Consider the following 8,091-nt stretch of genomic DNA (forward strand, 5'->3'; position numbering starts at 1 on the left):
TTGAATTGAATTGAATTTGTAGTTCATGAAGGTCGATTGTACGTGTTAAAAAGGCATTAGTTTTGATGATCATTACTGTTGCTCAAGCTAATACGAAGATGTAAAGTCATATTTTGAGTTCTTTCATGATGCAATATTTATGTAAACATGGTCATTTTTTTCTATTCTGTATTTCTTTTCATCTACAGTTTTTCACCGCTTGTCAAATGAAGATTCTGAGAGTAAAAGGTCAACTCTACTCGGACTCCTGTATTCATATAAAGGTTTAGCTTGGTGTTTAATCAGAGTTGCTACACTCGGCAACAGAACACTACACAAAGTCTATGTGGAAGGTAGAGAACCAGGTTTTGTTCACTTGTCTTAGAAAATGAAAGCTTTTTAAAAGTTCTGATCTCTTCAAAGTTGCAGATTCTCATGATGACATCTGTAGCCAGGACGTCTGTCCTGTACCACATAAGTGTTTGTTGCTAAACCTCAGAATGCTCTTCTGTTGACGTAGCACACCTTAAAAATGTTAGTCTTTGTGTACCTTTGTGTATCTCTCATTATACTTTTCATTTTCTTTATGTGAATGGTAAAGAATTTTGAATCTGCTGCAAATAATAAATACTACAAACAAACTGAGGAAAGAGAGGAAATGTCCACACTGAGAATTGCGATGCTCTAAAATTACACATTTCATGTCCATGAATTTTCTTTCTACAGCATGACATTAACACAGTGTCATAAACAGTTGGTGTGAAAAGACACAAATGACAAAGACAAAAAGCCTTTAACATTAATACACAGGCAGAGATTCTCTGGTAGGAAGAGAAAGACGCTAAGTAATATAGTATGAGAACATAGTAAGAAGAATGAAAGAAAGCCTCTAATGTAGGACGTAAAAACAGTAGTGCAATGGGAAATGTACTGCGAGGCAGCAGAAAGGAAGATTTGGGTATGAGGAGAAAAAGGAAAAAAATCAGAGGGAAAAACAGGCTTTTAAGTTCAGGAAGCAAGAAGTTTTCCTACTTAAGAAGGAATTAAATAGGAAGGATTTGAATTAGGTAGCATGGATGAGCAAAGCATCCTTTCCAGTTAAGTAGAGGAGAAATAAGATTTCCTTTTCAACGAGACAAGATGAATGAGAGCTTACAGTTAGACTGAGGAAAGTAAGGAAAAATTAATTTCCTCTCCTTTTCATTTTCCTTTAATTTACATAACGTTAACCCCAGACTTGATCTAAAGCTAACCTGGTCTATGACAGTGTGTAATCTGCAAATACTGGCTTGATGCATTTAACAGAAATGATCATTTTTCAGTCAATTAAATGATGAATTTAAATTAGTGATAAATTATAACACAAGGTTGTGTCCTTTGTGGAATAATGACTCCTAGTGTAGTGATTTACACACACAGTCACCTAATAAGTGAAAGCCCCGTGGTTTAAGACTAGGAGACACCATGAGGAGGACGCGTCAGGATGACCATCCGATGTAAAAACAAACAAACAAACTTCTAAATTAAACATGTGGCTCCATCCAGTGTGGCAACCAACAGTGAATGTGGGAGCAGCTGAAATTTGTTTAATAGCAAAAATCTTAATTTGTGTTTCCTTTGTTGAGTAGTAATACACCTGCACTTTTTTTGCCCCCACCCCCCCCCCACCCCCTCACCCCCCTCACCCCCTCACCCCACCCCACACCTCCCACCCCACACCTCCCAGACATTGAGGAAACAGGACCTCCAGACTAGGTGTCTTTTGTCTCTTCGAGAACTCTGGGAAGTAGCTTGGGGAGTGTGAACCTTAAGGTGTGAAGCAGTTGTGTACTGAGGCTAGACTAATTTTATAAACCTGACAATATCTCAGCTTGCTGCGATACATGCAATTTATTTTGAAAACGGCACAAGTGGGAATTTCTTCCGAATGGGTAATGTCGGCATGTTCACAAGCGTTTTATTTAATTTAACTAGTTTTCTTTCCAGGGTTGATGCGATCATTTTATTTAAAAATCGGGATTTCGCAATGATGAACTAAGGCAAACCTGTCTAGACAAATGGTAGGGGGTGGGGTGCAGTAAGGTTGATGGTGGGAAACAGGACCTCCAGACTAGGTGTCTTTTGTCTCTTCGAGAACTCTGGGAAGTAGCTTGGGGAGGTGTGAAACTCTTAAGGTGTGAAGCAGTTGTGTACTGAGGCTAGACTAATTTTATAAACCTGACAATATCTCAGCTTTGCTGCGATACATGCAATTTATTTTGAAACGGCCACAAGTTGGGAATTTCTTCCGAATGGGTAATGTCGGCATGTTCACAAGCGTTTTATTTAATTTAACTAGTTTTCTTTCCAGGGTTGATGCGATCCATTTTATTTAAAAATCGGGATTTCGCAATGTTGAACTAAGGCAAACCTGTCTAGACAAATGGTAGGGGGGGAGGGTGGGCTTGTAGTAAGGTTGATGGTGGGAAACAGGACCTCCAGACTAGGTGTCTTTTTGGTCTCTTCGAGAACTCTGGGAAGTAGCATGGGAGTGTGAACTTTAAGGTGTGAAGCAGTTGTGTACTGCATTGTTCCTGGAGAAGGTATTAACGAGACCTATGCGAAGCTCAGGGTGAACTCAGCATTCGTCGCGACAAACATCACTTTCTTTGAGACATCAAAACTATCATCGTTCTTTATAACATGGGACATCTTAAGCGGTAAGTAAAACAAAAACTATTATTGTATTTTTAAAAGTGTTATGTTAACATATTATATGGATATTCAAACTATCTTTTTTTCCTAAAACAAAAGCTTAATTTTCAGGAGTTCGGGAGAACGGCACAGCACCCTTTTCTTTAGAAACGGGGGATTTTAAAGATGGAACAACATCTCTAACAGGCACAAGGTGTGTACAGAATTACGCGATTTTTTAATCGTATGTATGTTTTAAGCTGCGATTGTTTTAAATTATATAATAACAGAGTTTTTCTTTGATTTGTTCCAGGGTTAACAAACTGAGCAGGAAAACATTTCAGACACCGCGACCACAGAGCCCATCCTTACAAAAGGTATGTATACAACGGGGTGTATAATTGTGTATTTAAAAAAAACAGCAAATGGGTTTAAACAATTCCAAATGTTCTAAAACCGACCGTTTTACACATACAGAGCCACGCCAGAGAACCTTATGTGCGGAGAACCAGGGCCGTCAGGAATAACGCACACTACAAGGTATATATATAAATTAGATAAAAAGAGATAGAGAGGGAGACACGCTTATTCTGTTTGAAATGGGTACATGTATAAATGTTTTAACACATATCTATCTTCACAGACTGCAGCACAGTACCCCTCCACATAATGATCAGGACACCGTACTCCAGACGTTTTTGGAATGTTTAAACAGTATCGACCTCCCAGAACAACAAAAACCTGGAGCTTTGTGCAACAGTGGAGAATCAGAAGCGATCTTCATCAGCGGTCCTGCAACACCCCCGAGTGAGTGCTTGCCTCGTGATTTCTCTGATGTTTTTGAATACAGTATATCAGATTTCGATCTTGTTCATATACCCACCCCACCAGAATGTGTCAGAAATAGCATTGATTCACACGTAGATTTTGAAGACGACGGTATAACAGACTCTCAAATATCAGAGGCGTATGATGCTTACATGAAGGTTTCAGACGCTCAACCTGTTGAACAGAGTCATATAGCTTCATTAGTTGATAAATTATGTTTGATTGAAGCTAGACTCAATCAATACCACAAGAAGCACAGATACAAACCAACAGTTTATCAAATTCATAAAAAAAGTGTGTAGTACATTAGACATCATCTGCAGCAAATTTCAAGTCCCTGACTTTTAAAATCCAGACCATGGACCCTCCAAATAAATTATTTAAACATAATAACGGAACCTCCAGTCCGTTAGATGTTTTGACTTAGAGGCTTTATGCAGTGGGCTGAAGAAACAGATAACAAATTAGACAATATTGTAGCTAGACTTAATAGTGTGCCTGCATCAGCCTCATCTGATACACATCCTCGTCAGACTGTTCCTACGCCTGCTATTGCTGATGTGTCTATTGTTGTTGTTAATAATAGTGGTAGTACATCAGGTGATGCTCGGACCACTGTTGTTACTGATGCTAACCGTATTGCTGCTGCTGCTGCTGCTGTTATTGAGTCTGTTACCGCTTCTACTAGTACTACAGACGCACATGCGTGTCCGGGCACCGCTGCAACACCACACACCCCCTCAGTCATTGTAAATTTCTCACAAAGTGATACTATCGTGATTGAGCCCGTTGTGCAATCTGGATCTGGCAGGCGCTCCCAGCCACACATTAGAGAGATACCTAATTTTAATGCTCGCGAATTGCGTGAGCGCCTTGATTTTAGGGGTATAAGTCTTGATCATCCAGAACAAGTACCTGCGCGAGTGCGCGAGTGCTTAGCCAATGTGGTAGACCGAGCTGTGGGTGGATCTCAACCAGGGCAGCGTTCTAAACGTAGGTCCTGCGTGGCCCCTCGCTGGCTTCAGATGTTCAGGCTGTTTTAAACGCTGATGATCGGTATGATCCGGAGCTGTTTCTCGATCGAATTGCACAAGTTATGCAGAGTAATGATGAATCTATCGGTGATGATGAATTAGAGTTTATTGTCACGGTAGCTCAGAACAGTAGTGGTGGGGCTCGCTTAAGACTGGCACAAATCCCTTATGATGAGATTCTCTCAAAGAAAGGCAGACATTTATACACACCAAACAACACACACAACAATTTGTGCTTCTCCCTATGTATAGCACATTCATTAAACTCATCAGCCTCTGAGCTAGAAAAACTCGCTACAGCTAAACGGATGCATGCTGAAGTAGGTCTATGCGACAAGCAGCAAGTATCATTCACAGATGTCAGTAAATTTGAGAAGCACTTCAACATTAAGATTGTAATCTATTACCACACAGAAGGGCGTAAACGCCTGGAATGTTTTTTCACACATGAAGAGCCAAACACAAACACGTTGATGATGTATCTCCATAATCAACATTACCACATGATTTTAAACCCAACCGCTTTTCTTGGTGCATCCTATGTGTGTAATTTCTGTTACAGTACATATAATTCACCATTACATCATTCCTGTAAACATAGATGTAACACATGTTATACACTCTGTCAACACCACAGGGGTCCCACAGTGAAATGCAGCGACTGTAACCGCATCTGCAAATCACAACACTGTTACCAGCAACACAAATTACCAGAATTAAAACACAACATGATCCCCTGTGATAATATGAAACATTGCATGCACTGTGGGCACCACATATAAAGAATCCAAGAAATCGCCACACAGATGTGCCCAGCCTAGATGCGAGCACTGCCGCGAGCCTAAATTAACCGGAGACTCCGACCATCAGTGTTTCATACAGCCTGTTTGAAAAACAGAAGCCTACCGATAAATACATTTTATATGATTTCGAGACTAGGTACCACAACGGTAAACACGAGGCTAACTTTGTGTGTGCGTCTGATCTGAAGGGCAATAAGTTCACATTTAACACATTAAAGTGTGTGGAGGCGTTTGTGCAACATTACAGACGCCCAAGGTTTCGTGGGTACACTTTCATAGCACATAATGCATCTGGCTTTGACAACTACATACTCCTCGAGTACTTTGTCAGACAGTGCATAACACCTAGTGTCATAATGAGCGGCAGCCGTGTGATTTTGATGTATGACAGGGACTATGACCAGCGATGGATTGATTCGTTCAGCTTTTTGCCCATGGGCCTTGCCAAATACCCTCTGCTTTAGGTTTTCAAGATCTGCAGAAGGGCCATTTCCCACACAGGTTTAATACGAGGGATAATGAGCATTATGTGGGCCCGTACCCAGACCCCTCCTTCTACGGCTATGAGTACATGTCTGAAAGCGATAAGGTGCGATTCATGGAATGGTACCAGGTTGCCTCACAGAATCCCTTTGATTTTCAGGCTGAACTCAGGCGTTACTGTGTTAACGATGTTGATGTCCTGCGTAAAGCATGCAGCATTTATCGTGACACGTTACCTGGGTTGTACACAAGTTGATCCATTCATGTATACCACCTTGGCTGCATTTAGTATGGGTGTGTATAAAACGCTGTTTCTGCCTAGAGACACGCTCGCTCTCACGTATGACGGGGCATACGTTGAGCAGAATAAGACGTTTTCTAACGTCTCTATCGAATGGCTTCAATACGTGTCCCACACCACCAACAAAGTGGTAAAACATGCTCTCAGAGGAGGCGAACAGAGGGTTGGACCGTATTTTGTGGACGGTTTTGACCCCACAAGTAATACAGCTTATGAATTTGCAGGATGTTTTCACCACGGCTGTGTTAAATTGTTACCCCGAGAGCGAAGTTAATCCTGTCAGCAAAGCATCCTATGGACTGCTGCATCGCATGTTTTGTGACAAAGTTGATGCACTGAGATCACAACACAGTGTGAACGTAATAGTGATGTGGGAATGTGAATGGGCTGCCTTGAAGCAGACAGACCCTACAGTTGTGGCTTTCATGCACACATACAGAAAGCCAGAACGCATGAATCCCCGAGACGCTCTTTTTGGAGGTCGCACAAATGCTATAAAGCTGTACCACAAGACTGGTTGTGATGAAAAAATATTTTACTACGACTTCACCAGTCTCTATCCCACAGTGCAGTCTAAAAAAGACTATCCTGTAGGACACCCTCAAGTCATTTACACCAACTTTGACAAGCTAGAAAATTATTTCGGCTTTGTTAAATGCACAGTGCTCCCCCCTAAGGGTCTTTTTCACCCCGTCCTTCCCTACAGGTGCCACGGAAAACTGATGTTTCCACTCTGCAGCATGTGTGCTGAAGACCAAAACCAGCATACTGCATGTGGACACAGGGACAGTGAGCGGGTATTGAAAGGCACTTGGGTCTCATTTGAGCTTGAAAAAGCTGTTGAGAAGGGATACAGGGTTCTTGCTATTGATGAGGTGTGGCATTTCCCCAATAAGACCGACACATTGTTTAAAGACTATGTGAAAGCCTTCCTAAAACTCAAACAGGAGGCCTCGGGGTATCCTGAACACGTCAAGACACCTGACGAACAGAAGAAGTACATAGACGAGTATTATGAGAAGGAGGGAATAATGCTAGACCCATCCAAGATTTGTGTAAATAAAGCTGTTCGTAACTGTAACAAGCTGTTGCTAAACTCGTTATGGGGTCGTTTCAGCATGAGGTCAAATATGGCATCATCTGAGCTCATTACAGACCCTTCCAGATTTAGCCAGCTAATGTTTAGCGACCAGTACGACGTGCGTCAGTTTTGTTTCATCTCTGACGACGTCGCAATGGTGCAGTGGCGGCATGCTGATGGTAGAGCTTCCCGTGTTAAGGACGTTAATGTTTTTGTCGGGGCCATGACCACTGCACACGCCAGACTCATGCTGTATGATTTGCTAGACAACTTGCAGCAGCGCGTGCTGTATTGTGACACGGACAGTGTCATTTTCACGGCACGCCCTGGCGAGTGGATGCCTCCTCTAGGTCCGTTTCTGGGGGATCTCACAAGCGAATTAGACTGTGGAGAGGGTGGTGTGGAGGATTACATAGCGGAATTTGTTTCCGGTGGGCCAAAATGCTACGCGTATCACACATCGTTGGGCAAGACCCAGGTCAAATGTAAAGGCGTGACACTGAACGCACTAAACTCAAAAGTTGTCACCCATGAATCCTTGAAAGGTTTAGTCCACAAGTTTGTAACCAATCAGACATCAGACGCACACCTAGTTGCCGTGTCTGATAGCATCAGACGCGATAAAAAGAAGCTTCATTTGAAGAATAAAACCATTGTGAAAAAAGTTAAAGTTGTTTACAATAAGCGCCGTGTGCTCCCAGACTATACAACTGTACCTTATGGATTTTAAATTAGAACAGGGGTTTGACGCCCGGTTGCAGCACCCGTTCAGTATGGTGGTCAGCGGTCCCAGTAACTGCGGCAAGACTTTTTTTGTTAAAAGCATAATTGAAAATTCTTCCCGGATTATATCATGCAGCATTGACAATATTGTATATATATACTCATGCTGGCAGCCATTATATGACC

At 41.9% G+C, this 8,091-nt stretch overlaps 1 long non-coding RNA gene across 1 annotated transcript; it reads left to right on the forward strand.

Moving 5' to 3' along the window:
- Positions 1-2,992: 2,992 nt before the first annotated feature.
- LOC146526190 (uncharacterized) lies at positions 2,993-3,722 on the forward strand. Its single transcript, XR_014875472.1, has 3 exons — positions 2,993-3,029; positions 3,130-3,192; positions 3,296-3,722. It is a non-coding gene; the product is annotated as an uncharacterized LOC146526190 (long non-coding RNA).
- The last annotated feature ends 4,369 nt before the right edge of the window (positions 3,723-8,091 follow it).

Source organism: Neolamprologus multifasciatus, chromosome 1, assembly GCF_963576455.1.
Source record: "Neolamprologus multifasciatus chromosome 1, fNeoMul1.2, whole genome shotgun sequence".
Classification (NCBI taxonomy): Eukaryota; Metazoa; Chordata; class Actinopteri; order Cichliformes; family Cichlidae; genus Neolamprologus; species Neolamprologus multifasciatus.